Here is a 20935-nt window from a genome sequence, read left to right on the forward strand (position 1 = left end):
GGTGGGGGGGTAAATAAAATTCCTTCACTCCAAGACTCTTGCTGTGAGTAGTTTACTCAAAGCCTGCAAGGCAGTTGGCTGTGATCCAGGGCTTTAATCCACCCATTTTGACTAGTAAGGACCATTGCCAAGAAGCACCCATGATCTGAGATATTTCAATGCCAATGCAGAATGGCTCATCAGAGAACCCATGTGGATGGCTGGATCAGGTACACGTGTGCAGAAAGGCTTAGTGCTCATTCTCCTCCTCCAGCAGCATTCCTGGCTCACCAAGAGAGGGAATGTGCATTGTCACTGAATTGTGAGTGAGGGGATGAATGTGCAGTGGCGTGGCGGGGAGGGTGGGGTTCCTGTCCAAGGTAAGAGTCATTCTAGGTACTGCTTTCCAAATTAAGTACCATGAAGCTTGGCATTTGATTCCATAATTCTCTTTGCTCCATTAGGACACCTGGCAGGGATGTAGTGAATGATCGTCTTATTTGGAGTTGATTAATTCCATAAGCCTCAGTTTACAAATGTTTGCAATAAAGAGCAAGCAGATAAAAGTGAGAATTGACAGATGGAGGATCAATCCTTTGATGTCAAGGACCACACAGCCAAGTCCTTGTGAGTGACTTTCCAAATTAGCCCTGCCATGCCTGGTGGAGCTGGGCACTGGGCCTTTAGAGAGGACCACTGGCCTGTTTTGCAGGTCCCCACCCAGGCCTGACTCATATCCAATCTCTGGAGACCTATTGGAAAGTTCAGACTTGGCAATCACTTAGACATAAGGTTGGGGTCTGTTTTAGACTCTTCTGGAAGTCAAGGTGGGTTTCTTGGTTTATAAAATATTAACTTTTTAGAGAAATGAGAAGTTATGCAACTTTAACATACATACACACACACACAATCTGGAAACTATATCTAGGTTGGCAGAAGAAACTCGCTGTCTCATCTTTGAGGTGTGGTCTGTCTCTACATCTGGAGGTTTTTAATTTCTTGCAAGGAATTCTTGTTAGGTGCTTGAAAAAGCCGTCTGTTCATTTTGTTTGTGCCTCATCTTCCCATCTAGACAAGAGCCTTCTTGAAGAACAGTGATTTTATCAGATGTTAATTTGCATGCTCCATTGTACTGAGCACAATGCTTGCCAGAAATGGTGCTCCCTGATGATTGAATTGATGCACAATAAACCTGCTGTTTCTCAGCATCCCAGTGGGTCCAGGCAGATGCACGAAATGGATGACTAGAAGACACCTTTGACACTCTGTGTGAGTTGAATTCCCTGGGAAGCAGATGCTGAGATAGAGTTAGAAGTGCAGGAGGTCTAGGGAGTGGAGGGATAATGCCTGTAAAAGACATAAGTGGGGAGGAACAGGATTGGGCAGGGAAAGCATTCTGAGACCAGTGCAGATCTCACATCTGTGAAAGGAAACATGGGGGAGGCAGGATGCAGCAAGGGGAGTCTCAAACTACAACGCAGATATGACAGAGTCTTGGAAAATCCAAAAGGGAGTTCCCTAGAAAGAGATGGCCATTACAGGAGTCCCATATTGGGCAGAAAGGAGCAGACCTTGGTATCCCTGCCGTGTGCCATCGTGGCTGAGGGTTGCCTGTGCCATGCTCCTTCCCTTCATGGCCTCCGTACTCACTGTTCTTTTTGAAATGTTTCCCACCCATTCTCTGTCCCAATTCCCCAATCCTAATTAACTCCTATCCATCCTTCAGACCTCAGCTGAAAAAGCTTCCATAGGGAAGAATTTCCTGACTCAGAGTCCTAGGTAGGTTCTTTAAATATACATTATCAGACCCTCTGTTTCTTTTGCATCTGACAACTTAACTTGGTTTGTTAATTTGTGTCAATTATAATGATAATTTCATTAATACCTATCTTTTTCTGTAGTCTGTAAGCTTCCCGAGAGGAATGATTGCATCCCTTATTGGTTTCCATTTTTTTAATCTAAGGCCTGGCTCATTGTTGGTACCCAAAAAATATTTACTAAAAGCCAAATAAGTTTAAAGATATCTTAAAGTTGTTACAGAGGCCACTCACACTGACAAGAATGCTGAGTCATTTAAGATGTGAGAACTTGGGCCAGTTTCTCAAACTCTCTGAGCCTCAATTTCCTAATGTGAAAATGTGGGTATTAATAGCCCATATGTTTGGGGATTTTTGTAAGTAGTAGATAAGATAATTTAGGTAAAGTGCTTAGGAGGGTGTCTGACATACAATAAGTGCTAATTAAAATGTTGGATTTGTTTCTATCCATATAATTTGTGAGGAATAGGGATTACGTGGAAGGATGATTATGAGGCAGAAAATAGAACCTATGAGAAAAGGTAAAAATGATGGAATCAGTGTGTCTGGAACAAGAAAGATGAAGGATTATGAAATGCCACATCGAGAATAGAGGGAGTCTGCAGGACATTACAAGGGGCTATAGATTTCCATCTTCACTCAATATGGGATGTGAGAAAATTTTGATAAATATCAACATGTTAGATATGTCAGCTGTTAGGGACCCAAGTTTAATGCTGTCTCCCTCTCATTTCTATCTACTGTCATGATGATTTGGTCACAGTTACTCTACTTGTTGGTATCTCTGTGTTGCAAGAGGTTTATAACACGTCACTAAAAACTGAAATCAGTGTTTCAGGGCAACGTAGTGGTTTCTATTCAGGCACAGGCAGCCAACGGCACATCCCGTCTTTGTGTGTTTTCTGTTTCATGTGTTCTCCAGATGAGCAATTAACATTTCAATGTGCATTTCAGTGCTTTTTAAAGAGGAGGAAATGTAAGACATTGGAACGTACTTGTGACATGAATTCTCTGATATAATTAAAATTTGAGATGGGTGAACTCTTACCTAGGACTTAGATTTCTGCAGCCTGAAACTTATTTCATTTTTGCCCATTTATTTCAGTTATGTATTTAGTTAATATATGCTGTATTTATTTTTTTGCATTTAAGCATTTAATATTTCTATCCAAATATGTGTGTACTTATTAATTATTCAGATATTTAGTGAATATTTATTAAGCATCTTCCAGGTGGAAGGGGTAATGCAAGAATTCGGGGAAGAACTGGAGGTGTTCATTCTGATCGGAGAGTGAAAAATCTAGAGCACAGATAATTCCTCGTTTGATTAAGTGTTATTTAGCATTTGCTCTATTCCAGGCACTGTTCTAGGCACTGGTGATACGGCCTTCAAAAAATACGGTCCTTTCTTGGAGACTACAGTATATAATTCCAGATTATATGTGGTAAATTTCATAAAAGAGGACTACCAAAGCACTCTTCAAATTTAGAAAAGAAAGAGCACATCCATCCAGGAATCTTTCAAGGAGGAGGTGGGCCTTAGAGAAAAGATAGGCATCTGCCAGCAGACTAAAAGGCCTGGGGCTCTCCAGGTGGAGAGAGGACATAGAGGGGATAAGACTCTGATTCTCAATTCCACCAAGAAATTCTCTGATGCTAGCTGAGTATCCTACAGTTCAACTCAATTCTGACACTGTCGACCTGGAGGTAACATCAGACCCCACAGGTTAAGGGCTCAATCTCACAAGACTGCCCCCACTTCAGATGCCAATAGCAAGTCCAGGTTGTTACCTGTGCTTCTGACCAACCGGCTATAAATCAGAGGTTCCCCTGAGCCCTTCCTTGGGTTTGATTAATTTGCTAGAATGGCTCACCGAACTCAGGACACCCCTTTACTCACTAGATTACCAAGGATATTGGTAATCCTTGGTATTTATTACAAAGGATATTAAACGATACGAAGCAACAGCCAGATGAAAGAATACATAGGGTGAGGTGTGAAGCAAATGAACTTCTGTCCTGTGAGGTTTGGGCCCAGCATGGTGACACATGGAGGTGTTCTGTTTCCCCAACCTGGAAGCTGTTTGAACCCTGTCCTTTTTCGGTTTTTATGGAGGCTTCATTACACAGTCATGACTAAGTCATTGGCCATTGGCTATTGATTCAACCTCTAGCTACCTCCCCCCCCCCACCCCCGCCCAGAAGTCACTGGGGAGGGACTGAAAATTCCAACCTCTAATCACAAGGTTGGGTCCCCTGGCAACCAAACCCCATCCTCAGGTGTTTTCCAAGAGTCGCCTCATTAACATAACAAAAGACAGCTTTATAGTTCTTTTCACTTGGAAAATTCCAAGAGTTTTTAGAGCCCTGTGCCAGGAGTGAAATGGAAGACCATGTGTGTGGGTGTGTGTGTATATATATAAAATTATATATCACAGGAAGCTGGAGGGTTTGAACACATGAGCCACATCTAGGAGATTGCAAGTCATCTATTAAAGAGTTGACTGCAAAAATAAAAAAAAAAAAAGTGGAGAGAAAGCTACAGAGCAGTCTCTCATCCTCTGCACTCCTGACATAGGCTAGATAAATTTTTGTTGTAGGGGGCTGTCTTGGGCATCACTGAATGTTTAGCAGCAGATGCCAGTAAAATGCCCCCGCCAGTTGTGACAAACAGAAATGTCTGCAGACATGGCCAAATCCGCCTCCCACCCTTGAGGACCACCATAGTCCAGTGAGATCAGGTTGTGGGGGAACTTAACTACCGCAGTAGGAAGGACTGATTTCAAGTGGATATCAAGGGCCCAACAATATCAACTAAAGAATTAAGTTGTTGGATTTATGTATCAGATTGAAATCAGGAGATATTGAAAGGGTGGGTGTGGGGAGGTTATTGAAGAAGAGCTGGTAATAAGGGATTAACAAAGTCATGAAAGGAAGAAAAAAGAAAAGAAGATGGTAGAAATTATGTTGTCTACATTTCCTCAGTTGTTTCCAAGTCTTTTACATCTGTTGTTTGTTTGATTTATTCTTCTGATTGTTGAATGCTGAATGCTAAAATTTGCTCTTTTTGTAAAAAATTATTTATTTATTTTTGGCTGCGTTGGGTCTTCGTTGCTGGGCACGGGATTTTCTCTAGTTGTGTTGAGTGGGGGCTAGTCATCGTTGCAGTGCATGGGCTTCCCATTGTGGTGACTTCTCTTGTTGTGGAGCACGGGCTCTAGGTGTGTGGGCTTCAGTAGTTGTGGCTCGCGGGCTTAGTAGTTGTGGCTTGTGGGCTGTAGAGCGCAGGCTCAGTAGTTGTGGCACACTGGCTTAGTTGCTCCGCGGCATGTGGGATCTTCCCAGATCAGGGATCGAATCTATGTCCCCTGCACTGGCAGGTGGATTCGTTATCACTGTGCCGCCAGGGAAGTCCCTAAAATTTGCTCTTTGAGGAGAGATACTACACAATAAAGGTTATAAAGGTAACCTCAAATTATTTTTTTATTGTAGGTGGAGCAGGTTTCTTAAGGGACACTTCTGCCTTGGAGAAGTGAAGGACAGAAAATTGTATAACCATTGGGGTTGTCTTGAGATTATAAGAAATTGAAGAGCAAGTGATTCAGTCCCTTCTGGGCACCCTGGTGGTGGTTCCAGGCTGGCAAGAGCTGAAAAGATGTGTTTATCTTTCCAACTGTAAATTCAGCCATTTTTATAGAAAATTTGGGAAGGGCAACTCTACATCCATTCCATAGTATGTGGGGTCAGTGTGTATGCATGCGTGTGTGTGTGTGTGTGTGTGTGTGTTTCCTTCCTCCAGCCTTACACCAGTAGGGCTCGAACTTACTGTGTGTGCCCCTTTCAGGGTTCTCTGTTTCAGAGTGGTTGCAAGCAGGAAATATGGAAACCTGGTCGTTTCCAAGACCCGTACTTCTGCTGATATACTGTAAGATGTTGGGCAAACCACTTAACCTCTCTGTGCCCTTGCTTTAGGTCACTGAGAATGAGGAAGCATGATTGATTCCATGAAACATTTAAGTTTCAAAATTGGTTGTGTTCAAAGAGATTGAGTGTCCTGGCTACTTGGCTCTCCCTTAGTTAATCTCACATTTCTAAGTCATGATCAAACTTTGGATTGTGGTGGAGTCAACAGACAATTAGTGCCTCTCTGTGAATTTACCACAAATCTGATCTTGAACCTGGACACGAAGGTCCAAATCTTAGCCTTTAAGATGCTTTCTCAAGTCCTTCTCGAGGCTCTGTTAGTGTGGAACAAAGTGCAAGATGCTAGGAAAAAAAGAAAATACCTGAACAACCTGGAGGGTAGGACCAATATTGAGAAATAAGACAATGGATCTCTGGACTTAAGAGCAACTTGATTTGTTTTATACTTTTTGAGGGGTTTTAACTCAACATATACTGATTAAGTGCTTCCTAACTGCCAAGACCTGGGCAATCAGCAGAAAACAAAAAGCACATGAAGTTCCTATTGTCATGGATATTACTTCTAGTGGGAGGAGACAGAAAATAAACAAACAAATATTTGTGGGGGTTTTGGTTGGGATAGGTGATAAAAATAAATTATGGTAGAGGAGAAAGGATGGGGAGATTTAATATTTTAGATAGGGTGGTTCGAGGATGCATTTCTGATAAGGTGATATTTGAGCAGCAACCGGAAGGCAGTGGGAGAAGGAAGCTCACAGCCATGGAGGAAGGGCACCCCAGGCAGAGGGGAACAGCCATAGGAAGATTTTGAGGAGGAGGGAGACTGGTGTATTTGCAGATCACAGGAGAGCCTTTGCTTGAGGCTCAGACTCTGACCTTGAACAGGCTGAGGAACATCCTGTGATTCTGGGTTACGAGCAAAGGGGCCCAGCTATTCTGCTGTCCCTTTCTGCTTTTTCCATTCCCTACTCGGAAATGTGCAAAAACACCAGTTGCCCTATAGCCCACTGGAGAAAGCCGGATTGTGGTTCTAGGTAGATCATCCAATTTGAAATGAGAAATTCATGGAGAAAATTCTTGGAATGATGTAGCTTTGTACTTACTGGAATGGAAGCCAATACAAATGGATTGGGGGTGAAGAACTGGCGACTGAAAGAAATTTGAGACTTATGGATACCATCTGTGAATATCAGCACCAAGACCCTGTGAGGCTTTGGAGGGTCCATGGACTCCAGAGAAAGTTGACAGTAAATAACACGTGCCTCCAAGTCTATGATGTTTAATTTCCTCTTAGACCAGGGGGACCATATCTTCACTTACTAGCACCTCTCACTGCATAGAGCACAGTACTAGGCAAATCATCAGCACATATTCAATGATTATTGAATGAATGTGTTGTAATTGCATCATATACCCAGGAATCTTGGGAAGCTGGGAGAATCTTTGGGGAGTTTCAGGTTCTGGCTTTTGCTTGTTAAAGTATGACTTTGCTTTAAGGCCAATATGAAAAATATCTTCTAAACTCATGTCAGGATGAACTCAGTAAGCATAAACCAAACATTTACTATAAACTGAGATTTTGTTCTGAAGGAGATTTGTTACCAGAGCTGTAGTAGCCACAGGATTCCGGTCTCATATTAACAGTGACTTTTTGATGACCACATCCATGAAACATCTGTATACTTGCCAAAATTGAGAAACACATTAGAGAACATGGTTTACTCCTATGCTTGTATAGCCTGTAAGATCTCACTATCTGGTGGAATATTCCAGCTGCCTTTCTCGGAAGATGAATATATTTTACATTTATCTATCTCTCTTGGAAGATCTCAAGTGAAGGGGGTTCCACAAAAACACTTGGAAAAAGTCTAAGAAATTACTAGCTCTACTTTATTTTCCTTAATTCTTGTTGCTACCATTACACTACCATCATCATCATTATCATCATCATCACTACTGCTATTTTGATTTTTTAATTGTTTATAGTGACCTTTAGTTCTTTTTCTTCCAGATATGTTACTGAATATCCTTCGCCATAGGGTAAGTTAATGGATTGCTAGTTTTGTTTCAAGGAAGATTAATGGTTCAAATTTTTTTTATAGAAGTAATAGTCCATACAGTCATACAGAACTGCTACTACAATTCTCTACCATTCTGCAAAAGTAACATTGCATCTGTTTGCCATTGTCTGAAATCTCTTATATGTTTTGTGACCTTGGGCATGCTACTTAGCCTTTCTGAACCTCATTTTTGGTTCAGTCATGTAAAATGGGGAAAATAATAGTAACCGTGTCAGAGTTGTTCTTAAAATCGCCTAAGATGATACTTGCATACCTCCAAGTCCTGTGCCTGGCACAATTTGAGGTTCAATAATCAAGATCTGGAATCGTTAGCTATGATAATAAATAGAACTGGAAAAAAAAGAGAAACTGTAAGATACAGTATACCAACATTAATTACACTGCTTAAACGTGCATGAATTCAAAGAGCTCCTAAGTAGATAAGGTCTGCAGAAATAAGATTGATCTCCACATGTTTGGATGAGTGCAGGATAAGTAGCTTTAAAAAAAATTTTTTTAAGCCTTCTAAACACTCCTCACATCTGATATCCTGGTTACTCATTTAGCCTTCCCTTAGCATTATCACCCAGGTTTTGGTTTTTAAACTCTACATAAGGAGGAATGATCTCTGCAAGTATAATTAGAAGGTTGTACTGGATAATTTAAAGACCTCACTTAACTCTGAGATTCCATGACCCTCAACCCTCATGTGGTACTATTCGTTGGTTTATTGAATCATCCCTATCATTGTACCCATTTTATAGAAGAGCACACTGATATGTAGAGGTAAAACGGTCTCTCAGTTTAAGTTCACACACTTCATAGGTGGTATTCACACTCAGATTTACGTGACAACAATGTTGGTTTCCTTAAATACTACGTTATACTGCCCATAACAGAAATAATTGTAACCCCTCAAAATTTCACAAGTTTTATTTTAAAATATCAATATAGTATCAAGTCATAAAATAATGGAGATTTAAAATAAAGCAACAACTATCTTATATAATATCTGGGGATATGGGTGCAGGGTTGGATATTAGACAAATCAAATAATATCAAGGTTTCTTAACTACTGTGGTCTTTTATTACTTTAGATACAATCTGACAACCATGAGTCACAAGCTAAGAAGACTGAGAAGTTCAGCTTAGCATTGCTACACAGTAAAAGCTACAATAAATTTGACCACATTAAGATATACATAATTTCTATTGTATTTGCTCCATAATTGGCTACACATTCATGGATATATGGTTACATTTAGTATTCCAGTGATTACATTTACTATTGCCTTTACAGGAAAAGTATAACTTTTCTTCTCCCATTGCTTAGTTCATCGGTACTAAGAATTGGTCTCATCATGAAGAGTTTTCCTGGTGCTGTGGTTTGTTTTTGTTTTGTTTTTTGTTTTTTTTCCCCCACTGTTACCATCATTGCCATGCATATAATCACACTCAGATCCTAGATCTTACTCTCTGGTAAGAGTCTCTTGTTCTGGGCAGTGCTGGGCTTTTCTGTACACCAACCTAATGCTTCAAGCTACCTGTGCTTCTGTCCTGTTGGAGCATCTCCAATGTTATGATGCAGGTCAAATTTCAAATACTTGTTCATTTTTTTTTTTCCAGATTATGGGTCAGTCCATGCATCTTGTTCAGAAAAATAGAGTTACTATATAAGGTTGGGGTTAGTCTTAAAGAACTGGGTGATCAGGAACCCTAGAAACTGAGGTTGCCTGGGTGGGGGCAAGGTTGGGAGGAAAATAACCCATGACTCTTTTTGAGGGAATTGAGGCTATCTTATATTGTACTGGCCTCAGGAAGGGGAGAGGGCTCAGTCAGAGGGATCCCTGGACCCTGACCCTGGACATATGTGGCAGGAAGATGGGAATAGGTCAGATACCCTCCCTATTCCTTTTGGGTAAGTGTTCTGCCACCTTCCACTCCACCTCAACCCCCAGACCACCAGGCAACCAAAAAGTTCCCATAGGAAGTTTAGGTTTAAGATCAGTTTTAGGTATAGTGGAGCGTGAGAGGTATGAAGATCTCCCTGCCTTCCACTGAACCCTCCTGCCAAAGATCTCCCCATCTGTTTTCCATTGCCCCAAATTCCTTTAACATATGTCTTTAATTGCACAATAAGAGACTAAAGGCTTAAACTTGCGATTACGATAAATAATGAGTCCTTTGTTGAATTCGGGGAAGGGGTTAGAATAGGGACTTTGGAAATACAGAAAATATGCCTGACCTTCAGAATTTTCTTGTGCCAGCCCTGTCTATTTTTATCTTTGTAAGAACCTCTGTGTAACAGGTTGTTTTTTGTTTTTTTGGTTTTTTGCAGAATGGTTCTTCACATTCTGAACCTAATCACAAGTCATCACTGGCTATCTCAATGGTTTTTTCAGTGACTTACATTGTCATCAGCGAATAAGTCTGATGCATTGGATTATTCACAGATTTTTTTCCCTGAAAGTTCTTGTTGGAGGATTTATGTTACCTCTGGTTAGTGACAATGCTATTCAATGCACCAGCTAAGTAAATCTAGTAAGGGGGCAATTTAGGGTCTCATCTAGGAAACTGAGATAAAAATGAAAGGGGTTTTAGTCTTCGAGGGAAAAGAGGGGTGTTTTGCCCTGAATTATATGAACCAGCTGCATATTTTGGATTGAATTCAGCATTGTATTTGAGTGTTCATGCATTTAAAAAAAATACCCATTCGACACCTGTTATGTTCTAGAAACGTACTCGGTGCTGGAGATAAAGTGGTGAACAGCAAAGATGTGGTTCCTCTTTGCACAGAGCCATCATCTAGCGGCTTGAAGGAGACCCTGAGATCATCTGGTCTAAACCTCATTTTTCAGATTAGAAAATGGAAGCACCAAGAGGTGAAGGAAATTGCCCTTTGTCCCAGCTGGTTAGTGGCAGAGCCACTAACTTGACTCTTGCAACTTCCAGCTCGATTTTCTGGTTAAACTAACCGAGTGAGTTAGGACAGGCCCACAGTGGCAACAATCTGCTCCCACTTCCCTCTGGCCTGAAAGGGTCCCTGCCCTTCCCCAAGTCTCATGGTTGCCTAGAAAGTGACTTGACTATTGGGGTGAACTTTGTTCATGACATTAGCGCATGTTGGGTTGTGATGAGGAAGCTGAGCCATAGAGTATTGTTCACTTTGGGGGAGTATTGAGTGGAGTATTGAGCCATGGATTATTGAGCCATGGAGTATTGTTCACTTTGCGGGGAAAGTCATCTCTCCGCCCCCCGCCTCCCCCAGGGCATTTCTGGGTCTGCCTGAGCAGAGGAGTTTGGCGAACTACTGGATTGTTATTAAAATGATAATTAAAGAGGTAACAGGATGGGAGCGTGTTACAATACCACACAGAAGAGTCAGCACTTTGACTGGATAATGAATTTTTTATACCTCAGGTTATTACTCAACTGAAGGGAACCTGTGATGCCGTTGTGTCTGGAATCAATAAAAATATGTTGCAGGAAGGTGGACCCCTTCCAAAGTCCAAGAGTGGACTCTTGTCTAACACTCGGAAATGAATTGTCCTAGGAGACACACGTACTGACAAAGCAAAAGATTTTATTGGGAAGGGGCACCCGGGTGGAGAGCAGCAGGGTAAGGGAACCCACAAGAACTGCTCTGCCATGTGGCTGGCAGTCTCAGGTTTTATGGTAATGGAGTTAGTTTCTGAGTTGTCTCTGGCCAATCATCTTGCTTGGCCCATATTGGGTGCCTCAGGGTCCTTCCAGGTGGCATGTGCATCTCTCAGACAAGATGGATTCCAGCGTGAGGGTTTCTGGGAGGTCGGCAGGACATATGTCTCCTCCCTCCTCTTTTGCCCCTCCTGAATTCCTCCAGATTAGTTTTACAAGACATACTATCGGCTGGTGTGTCCTCCCTCCATTCGGTCCCTCTCAAATTCTCTCGGTTAGTTTTTGGTGGCAGCACCTCGCTCTTTATCAGGACCTCCTGTTGTGAGACAACTCATGATAACATGAGACATGATTATAACAGGCAAGTGGTTGTCATCATGTTTGGCCAAGGCTGGCGGTTTCAGTCAATGGTTCCCTAACAGATACATTCTCAACCAGTGAATTTAATAACTGACTTGTCGCTTATAAAACTATATCTTAGAACAATAGGAAGGTAGGTGATGGTCTTGAATCCTCATACAATACAATCATATTGTATCTGCTGCTGCTCTTTTTCAAGGTTTTTGCAGGCAACTTTCAACCTTTTAAAAAAAAAGTTCTTTTAGAGACATCCATATTTCTGGAATTTTCCTGGAAAACGGGAATTTGAAGAGTTTGTTGGGAGTTTTCTGACTTGTTTCATATGGCAACAAAAATGCATTTTAATATGGAGGGTTGGGGGTTGCTCCTGAAGGCCACCCAAACAAAGTCGCCAGGAGGGAGGGTCCTTCCCTGAGTGGCCCTGACACATTTCATGGATGACCTTTGCTTGTGTGTGCTGCCCGCTCCAGGGGGTGAGTCCAGGGTCCATGTGATCGCTGGACTGAGGCAGTCATTCCCTCCTTTCTCTCCCACTCAAGGAAGCATGCTCAAATGACTTCCCCAAACTCATTTGACTTCTGAATCCTTGTTTTCAGGGATTTCCTATTAATAATTCAATGGAACCATGATTCTGTAGAACAAAACTAGGGAAACAGCAACAAATAGACCTGAGACTGGGTGAATGTGATGATGTTGCAAGATTAACCTTGCAACGGTTCAGTCGGTTCTGTTTTTAAATGAAATATGTAATTCATAAAATTCTGCACTTTAATTTTTCCTGTTAGTCCAGCATTGGCACTGGCACAGACCTCACAGGTGAACGAAGGTGTTAGGTCTACCCCTTTTAGTTCTGAAGACCAGAAACAATGGTGAGCCCCCTAGGCTGAGGGCAGTGTCAACTTCTCCTCCACAGTACTTGGCCCAGGGAGGATGTCCCTCATATTATCAGGGCTTCCTCAAGTCTGTGCATTCCCTGATGCCTCATTTCCCATCAGCATGAGGGGCAAAGCAGGCAAAAAGATAGTCACTCAATAAGTTAGTCATGTCGGGAAACTTATCTATTTCAGGCACTGGTTCCTCTCAAGCGAGAGGTGGTAGATATGTGGTCCAGCTTACGGACTAAAGCCATTTCCCGTTACTATCACTAATACTCAGTGTGTGCTATTTCCAGCTTGTCATTTGTCCATTGGCTTGCGAAACTACCATCTAAGAGAGCAAAAGCATTTCTACTCCCTTGGACTATTTCCTCCTGACATTCTTTGCTGATTACCTCTGAAGCAGCTGTGATCACTTCTTTGCATGGTCAAAGCATCAGCTGATGGCTCTTTGTCTCACCAGAAACAGACCAGCCTTGGCTGGTCCCAGTAACAGGCCTGTGGGTGAAGTTCAGAGATACAGGCTCGTGGTCTGGCTCCCAGCTAGGCTGTGCTTAACAAAGCAAGTTTTGGAGGCATGATGATCTGGAGGTGTTATGATGGGGTGAACTGGTGGAATTATAAATATTTAATCCATTGCTCAGCCTCTAGCAAGAATGAGTCTAAACTAACCCAGACTAGGAAGAAGCAGGGAGATTATTAAATGTTCACTGAGAAGAAGATTCTGTAGTCTCCCTCCTCCCATTTTGCTAGCTACAAACTTTGATGTTCCCTGGTGATGAAAGGATGACAGTTTGCCATCTTCCACAGAATTTTCCTCAGGGTCCACTAAAGTAATCCACACACATGGGGTGTGTGTGTGTGTGTGTGTGTGTGTGTGTATAGGTATGTATGCATACATATAAGAGGTATGTATATAATGTGTATTATATACATACATTTTATATCTGTATCTATAGATTATATATATTTATAGATATAATAGGTAATAGTAATATAGGTAATGTAGGTAAATATAGGTATAGTAAGTGATATGTATATAATATATATCCACATTATATATATATATACATATGTACTATATTATATATATATTCTATATATCACTGTTACCATTAGGCACTGTGGTGCATGTGCTTGTGTGTGTTGGGGGAATATAAAAATGTGTAATAGTCTGCCTCTAAGGGGCATTTAATCTATTTAAAGATATAAGACATATGCAAAACTGCATGTGAGTCTGGACCATGAGCTGAGGTGATCATGGAAAGAATTATGAATAGGTACATCTGCAGCTGAGCATTAAAATACTACTACTGCTACTACTTTTTAACATTGATTGAATACCTACCAAATTCCTGGTAGGTTCTAAGTACCTTTACATACCCTCCTAAGTGCTTTTTACATGTGTTTAATCACCAAAATATAACACTATAAGGAAGAAGAGGAGAAAACTGAGGCATAAAATGTTTAAGGAACTTGTCCAAGGTCACACAGCTAGTTAGTGGTGGGGCTGGATTTAAGTGGAAAGCAGAACCATTATTTTTTTTTTAGGTTCCATATATATGTGTTAGCATATGGTATTTGTTTTTCTCTTTCTGATTTACTTCACTCTGTATGACACACTCTAGGTCCATCCCCCTCACTACAAATAACTCAATTTCATTTCTTTTTATGGCTGAGTAATATTCCATTGTATATATGTGCCACACCTTCTTTATCCATTCATCTATCGATGGACACTTAGGTTGCTTCCATGTCCTGGCTATTGTAAATAGTGCTGCAATGAACATTCTGGTACATGACTCTTTTTGAATTATGGTTTTCTCAGAGTATATGCCCTGAAGATCCTAAGGGCAGGACACGAATAAAGACACAGATGTAGAGAATGGACTTGAGGACACGGGGAGTGGGCAGAGTAAGCTGGGATGAAGTGAGAGGGTGGCATGGACATATATACACTACCAAATGTAAAATAGATAGCTAATGGGAAGCAGCTGCATAGCACAGGGAGATCAGCTCGGTGCTTTGTGACCACCTAGAGGGGTGGGATAGGGAGGATGGCAGGGAGACGTAAGAGGGGGGGGATATGGGGATGTATGTATACGTATGGCTGGTTTGCTTTGTTGTACAGTGGAAACTAACACAACATTGTGGAGCAATTATACTCCAATACAGATGTTAAAAAAATAAAATTAAAATTAAATGTTTACCAAAAAAAAAAAACAAACAAAAAAGGAAAGCAGTCTGATTGCAAAGGCCCAGCTCCTAGAGGGATTCTAGTCTGAGCAGAGAAGAGCGAGGCATTGGTGATGGAGGACCCTGGTCAGCAGAGCAGTGGTGGCTGCAGTGTTTAAGTGGAAAAGGCCTGGCTGGGGAGTGCTCAGTGTAGTGATTGGCACAATCCTGGAAGAGAGTAAGTGCTTCATAAATGTTTGTTGAGTTATTGACTGCATGGTTAGAGAGAGAGAATGCTGGAGAAAGTAGGCTGTTAGCAGACTGTGTAGAGTTTTGAATTACAGTCTAAGTGGTTTAAACTTAGTAACTGTGGATAATATCTTCTCTAGAATGCATGAATTTGTGGCGAGGTCAACATACTAGTTCATAAATATGTGTCATTCTAATCTGTATTTTCTCTTCTTCAGTGCTTTCTGTAGAATGTCAAGGAAAAAATAACTCGAAACTATGTCAGTGAAGCCTATTACAAAATCATGCTTTCTATGTTTGATTGAGACTTCACTGCAAAAGTAAGATGCTAGCTAGACTTGCCAGGTCAGTCTTTGCTGTTATGCCCTTACTCCCTTTTAAATGCATGTCAATGAGTAAGTCCTCAGGAAGCCAAATTATATCAGTATATATGTTGTGACCCCCCTCTCCCTGGCTGTAGATGACTGGACTTCTGGTGGGTATTGTGACACGACAATGCACTATCTTAGGAAATATCAAGAGCACAAAGCATTTAGCAGAGGGTGTAGGAACCAAAAGATCATGTTGGAGAGAAGAGCCAAAGAAGGTGCAACAAACTCCATATGTACTAGAATTATTAGGGAGCAGGAATAATACATAAGCAGAAAGTATGATGTAAAGAGAAATTATGTTATGCGTGCCTTGAGCCCAAATCTTTGGATTGCAAATTCAGTTCTGGATACTTTCTGGAATTTCCCATAAAATGAAAAATCCTACCACCCTTTCCCAATAGTCATTCTCCTTGATTTTTCTGCTACATTTTATGTAATTGCTCATTCACTCCATCTTCAGACTCTTTCCACTGAATGCAGTCCTCTCCTGGGTCTCCTCCTTCTCCTACCACCCCTTTTGTCTTCTTAAGTTCCTCTTCCTCTATAACCAAGGCTTTTCTGAAACATATTTCTCTTCTGTTTTTCTGTCAATGTGATTTTATCCATCTTCAGGCTTTAAACTTATATCACTTTGCATATGGTGCCTCCAAATACGTACACAATCTGGACATCTTTTCTGAGCTCTCACAGGGCTCACAGTTCCAGTTGTTTGCCCCATACCTCCAACCGGCTGACACTCAACCAATTAGAAAAGGTTCCATGCAGTCCCATGGTCATGCCTTGCTGCCAGACTTTATTACCTCTTCCCTGACAGCTCCATGTCCAGTGGATTTTATATGCCACTGCAAAAATAATCCCTAACACAGCTCTGCCCCTAAATCTTCATTGACTCCTTTTCATCTACCAGGAAAAATTCACATTCCTTAGCTTGCCATTTTTGCCCAGCTTTAATATGATCCCAGTAGATGATTACAGAATATTTACATGCCTTTTAGGCTTCTACAAAGTAGAATTCTTTCTATACCTCCTCTAGTTTTCAAAATTCTTCCCATTTCCCCTAAATTTCCCAAAGTGCTCCCTCTTTCATAAAGCATCAGCAATTCTAAATTAAATTGATATCTATTTTCTCTGAATTTTCATGAATTTTTGTTTGTAACTTTGTTAAGGCAATTACTGAACAGTTATTTTACTTTTCCTGTGATATTGCTAATTTGTATTTGCTATTACACAGGTGTCAAAGCTTGATGTGTATGGTCTGCTTGCTCTCAGATGCATTCTTTGCCTTTTCCTGCTCTGCCCTTTATCACAGAGGCTGAACCTGTGGGCTGTGCAGCCCACACTCCTGGGTCAACTGGCTTCATACTGGGTGGTTTCATAATGGGTGGGTTTCATACTAGGTGATACTGGTATGGAAACTAGGGTCTTCTTCCCACCCCCATGCCTTGGGAGATGTCTTCAGGAGAGCTGTATTTCCTTTGAGGCTCCAATTCCCACCTGATATTTCCAGACTTTGATGGGTGGTCCTTGCTCTTGGGCTCTGGGAACACAACCTCCTTGTTTTTCCTGCTCAGGGATGGTGGTGGTGCCTGCTACTGTTTATTTCTGGATTGCTTCACCATCTCCTGATGGGCTTCTGTTTCTTCTATCACCTGCGTAACCTATTCCCATATATTAAATTCATTTTATTTGAAGTACAAATGGTTTCTGTTTCCCCAGGATGGATGATGATAGATGTACTCCATCCTAATTTTTACAGTAGACTATGTCTTATCCTTATATCCGCCATAGTGTCTGGCTCAGTGACTTGCACACTGCACGTGCCAAACAGACGTTTACTGAATAAATGCATAAATTAAGAAAGAATTTTGCTTTGTTTAAAGGTAGCATAGTTAATTTTTAGAGAAATTACAGTACTCAGAAAAATTTAGGAGGCACTAACTATATTAGTCCTCAAGACACACCTAAAACCAAAAGTTGAGGACAGTATCCTTGCTGTTAAGAATTAAAAAGGCTACTGGGAGACTTAAAAAGGGCAGTGAATTTTGTGTTAGAAAATTTAGTGGACTGGAAAAATACCTACTTAAAATATTTCTTTTTCACTTTTTCTTCTTCTGCACTTTGAGGAATGCTTATAAAGTAAAGGGGCTCAAATTGTTCTTTTTTTTTTTTTTTTTTTTTTTTTAAGTTTATTTATTTATTTTTTTAATTAGTTTCTGCTTTATAACAAAGTGAATCGGTCATACATATACATCTGTTCCCACATCCCTTCCCTCATGCATCTCCCTCCCTCCCACCCTCCCCATCCCACCCCTCCAGGCGGTCACAAAGCACCGAGCTGATCTCCCTGTGCTCTGCGGCTGCTTCCCACTATCTATCTACCTTACGTTTGGTAGTGTATACACGTCCATGCCTCTCTTTCGCCTTGTCACAGCCCACCCTTCCCCCTCCCCATATCCTCAAGTCCATTCCCAAGTAGGTCTGCGTCTTCATTCCCGTTTTGCCCCTAGGTTCTTCATGACATTTTTTTTTTAATTCCGTATATATGTGTTAGCATACGGTATTTGTCTTTCTCTTTCTGACTAACTTCACTCTGTATGACAGACTCTAGGTCTATCCACCTCATTACAAATAGCTCAGTTTCGTTTCTTTTTATGGCTGAGTAATATTCCATTGTATATATGTGCCACATCTTCTTTATCCATTCATCCGATGATGGACACTTAGGTTGTTTCCAGCTCCGGGCTATTGTGAATAGAGCTGCAATGAACATTTTGGTACATGTCTCTTTTTGAATTATGGTTTTCTCAGGGTATATGCCCAGTAGTGGGATTGCTGGGTCATATGGTAGTTCTATTTTTAGTTTTTTAAGGAACCTCCATACTGTTCTCCATAGTGGCTGTACCAATTCACATTCCCACCAGCAGTGCAAGAGTGTTCCCTTTTCTCCACACCCTCTCCAGCATTTATTGTTTCTAGATTCCTTGATGATGGCCATTCTGACTGGTGTGAGATGATATCTCATTGTAGTTTTGATTTGCATTTCTCTAATGATTAATGATGTTGAGCATTCTTTCATGTGTTTGTTGGCAGTCTGTATATCTTCTTTGGAGAAATGCCTATTTAAGTCTTCTGCCCATTTTTGGATTGGGTTGTCTGTTTTTTTGCTATTGAGCTGCATGAGCTGTTTATAAATTTTGGAGATTAATCCTTTGTCAGTTGCTTCATTTGCAAATATTTTCTCCCATTCTGAGGGTTGTCTTTTGGTCTTCTTTATGGTTTCCTTTGCTGTGCAAAAGCTTTGAAGTTTCATTAGGTCCCATTTGTTTATCTTTGTTTTTATTTCCATTTCTCTAGGAGGTGGGTCCAAAAGGATCTTGCTGTGATTTATGTCATAGAGTGTTCTACCTATGTTTTCCTCTAAGAGTTTGATAGTTTCTGGCCTTACATTTAAGTCTTTAATCCATTTTGAGCTTATTTTTGTGTATGGTGCTAGGGAATGATCTAATCTCAAACTTTTACATGTCCCTGTCCAGTTTTCCCAGCACCACTTATTGAAGAGGCTGTCCTTTCTCCACTGTACATTCCTGCCTCCTTTATCAAAGATAAGTTGGCCATATGTGCGTGGGTTTATCTCTGGGCTTTCTGTCCTGATCCACTGATCTATCTTTCTGTTTTTATGCCAGTACCAGACTGTCTTAATTACTGTAGCTTTGTAGTATAGTCTGAAGTCAGGGAGCCTGATTCCTCCAGCTCCGTTTTTCGTTCTCAAGATTGCTTTAGCTATTCGGGGCCTTTTGTTTTTCCAAACAAATTTTGAAATTTTTTGTTCTAGTTCTGTGAAAAATGCCATTGGTAGTTTGATAGGGATTGCATTGAATCTGTAGATTGCTTTCGGTAGTAGAGTCATTTTCACAATATTGATTCTTCCAATCCAGGAGCATGGTATATCTCTCCATCTATTTGTATCATCTTTAATTTCTTTCATCAGTGTCTTATAGTTTTCTGCATACAGGTCTTTTGTCTCCTTAGGTAGGTTTATTCCTAGATATTTTATTCTTTTTGTTGCGATGGTAAATGGGAGTGTTTTCTTGATTTCATTTTCAGATTTTTCATCATTAGTGTATAGGAATGCCAGAGATTTCTGTACATTAATTTTATATCCTGCTACTTTACCAAATTCAGTGATTAGCTCTAGTAGTTTTTCGGTAGCATCTTTAGGATTCTCTATGTATAGTATCATGTCATCTGCAAACAGTGACAGCTTTACTTCTTCTTTTCCTATTTGGATTCCTTTTATTTCCTTTTCTTCTCTGATTGCTGTGGCTAAAACTTCCAAAACTATGTTGAATAAGAGTGGTGAGAGTGGGCAGCCTTGTCTTGTTCCTGATCAGGAACAAGACAAATTGTTCTTAAAATTAGCCATCCAGTCTCCTTTCCAATCCCAATGTTGATATTCTCCGACTCAGCCCTAGGAGGTGTTAAGATAATGGTTGGCATGTTAATTGCTGTGTTGATTTTGAATATTTTCTTCTTTGAGGTCCTTAGACCTAGAAGAACTCATAGGTTCTTTGAGTCCCTGTCCCTGTCCCTGTTTGTTAGGGCTCCCACTCCTGAGGGCTGCAGTAACATGGATCAATATGTGGGAACATGGTGGACACAGCTGGAGTGATGAGCCAGTGCTTTTGGAACTATGCCCACTGCCAAGGAAAGTGAACTTGTGGTTTAAGTTCTTAATAGAACTCCCTACTCTGCCTCTGGATTGATACAGGGCCTTGAACTTTCTCTCCCAGCCTTAACCTCATTCATCAGAAAATAGCTCAGGTGATAGAAAGAATTCTGTAGGGAAATGACTTGATAAAGTGAAGGATGAGCTGGAAGCGTGAGATAATTTAACCATTGCCTTAGATGGACACTGCCACACAAAGGCATGAAAACTAATGAATTTCTTTAAATTTCTTTTTTATCAGCAATTTCTATTGGAGGCCTATTATGTTACTGGAACTGTGGTCAGCATAAGAAATTAAAAAGAATTTTCTGACAATCTTCTGCATTTCTTATAGGAAAATAGTATCACTCCTGGTTTCCCCTGTTAATCTCCGTAGACCAAAGATCGGAATAACTGCTTTGTTTGTTCATACTCTTGGAGTTGAAAGCAAGGGGAGAAAGTACACATTCTGCCTCCTGAAGTTAGTATTTCTTACTGCTTTGCCTGCAGAGATGGCCAACTTTTTATCCCTGTAACAATGCAGGTTGTCTAAAGTCTGTTTAAAATGTCTCCCTGCATCAACAGGGAACATAGACATTTAAAAATAATTTTATTTCATCTGGAAAGAGGGTATCTTGGCAGGGAAGTCAAGACCTCTGCCTGGAGGGCTGGCCCAGCAATAATTTGTTCATTGCTGACTGTATCTGGAAATCTGCTGAGGCTTTAGTTTTAATAGGATGTTTTTTGTTTTTCCCCCCAAAGG

Source organism: Mesoplodon bidens, assembly GCF_964165515.1.
Source record: "Mesoplodon bidens genome assembly, chromosome: 3".
Classification (NCBI taxonomy): domain Eukaryota; kingdom Metazoa; phylum Chordata; class Mammalia; order Artiodactyla; family Ziphiidae; genus Mesoplodon; species Mesoplodon bidens.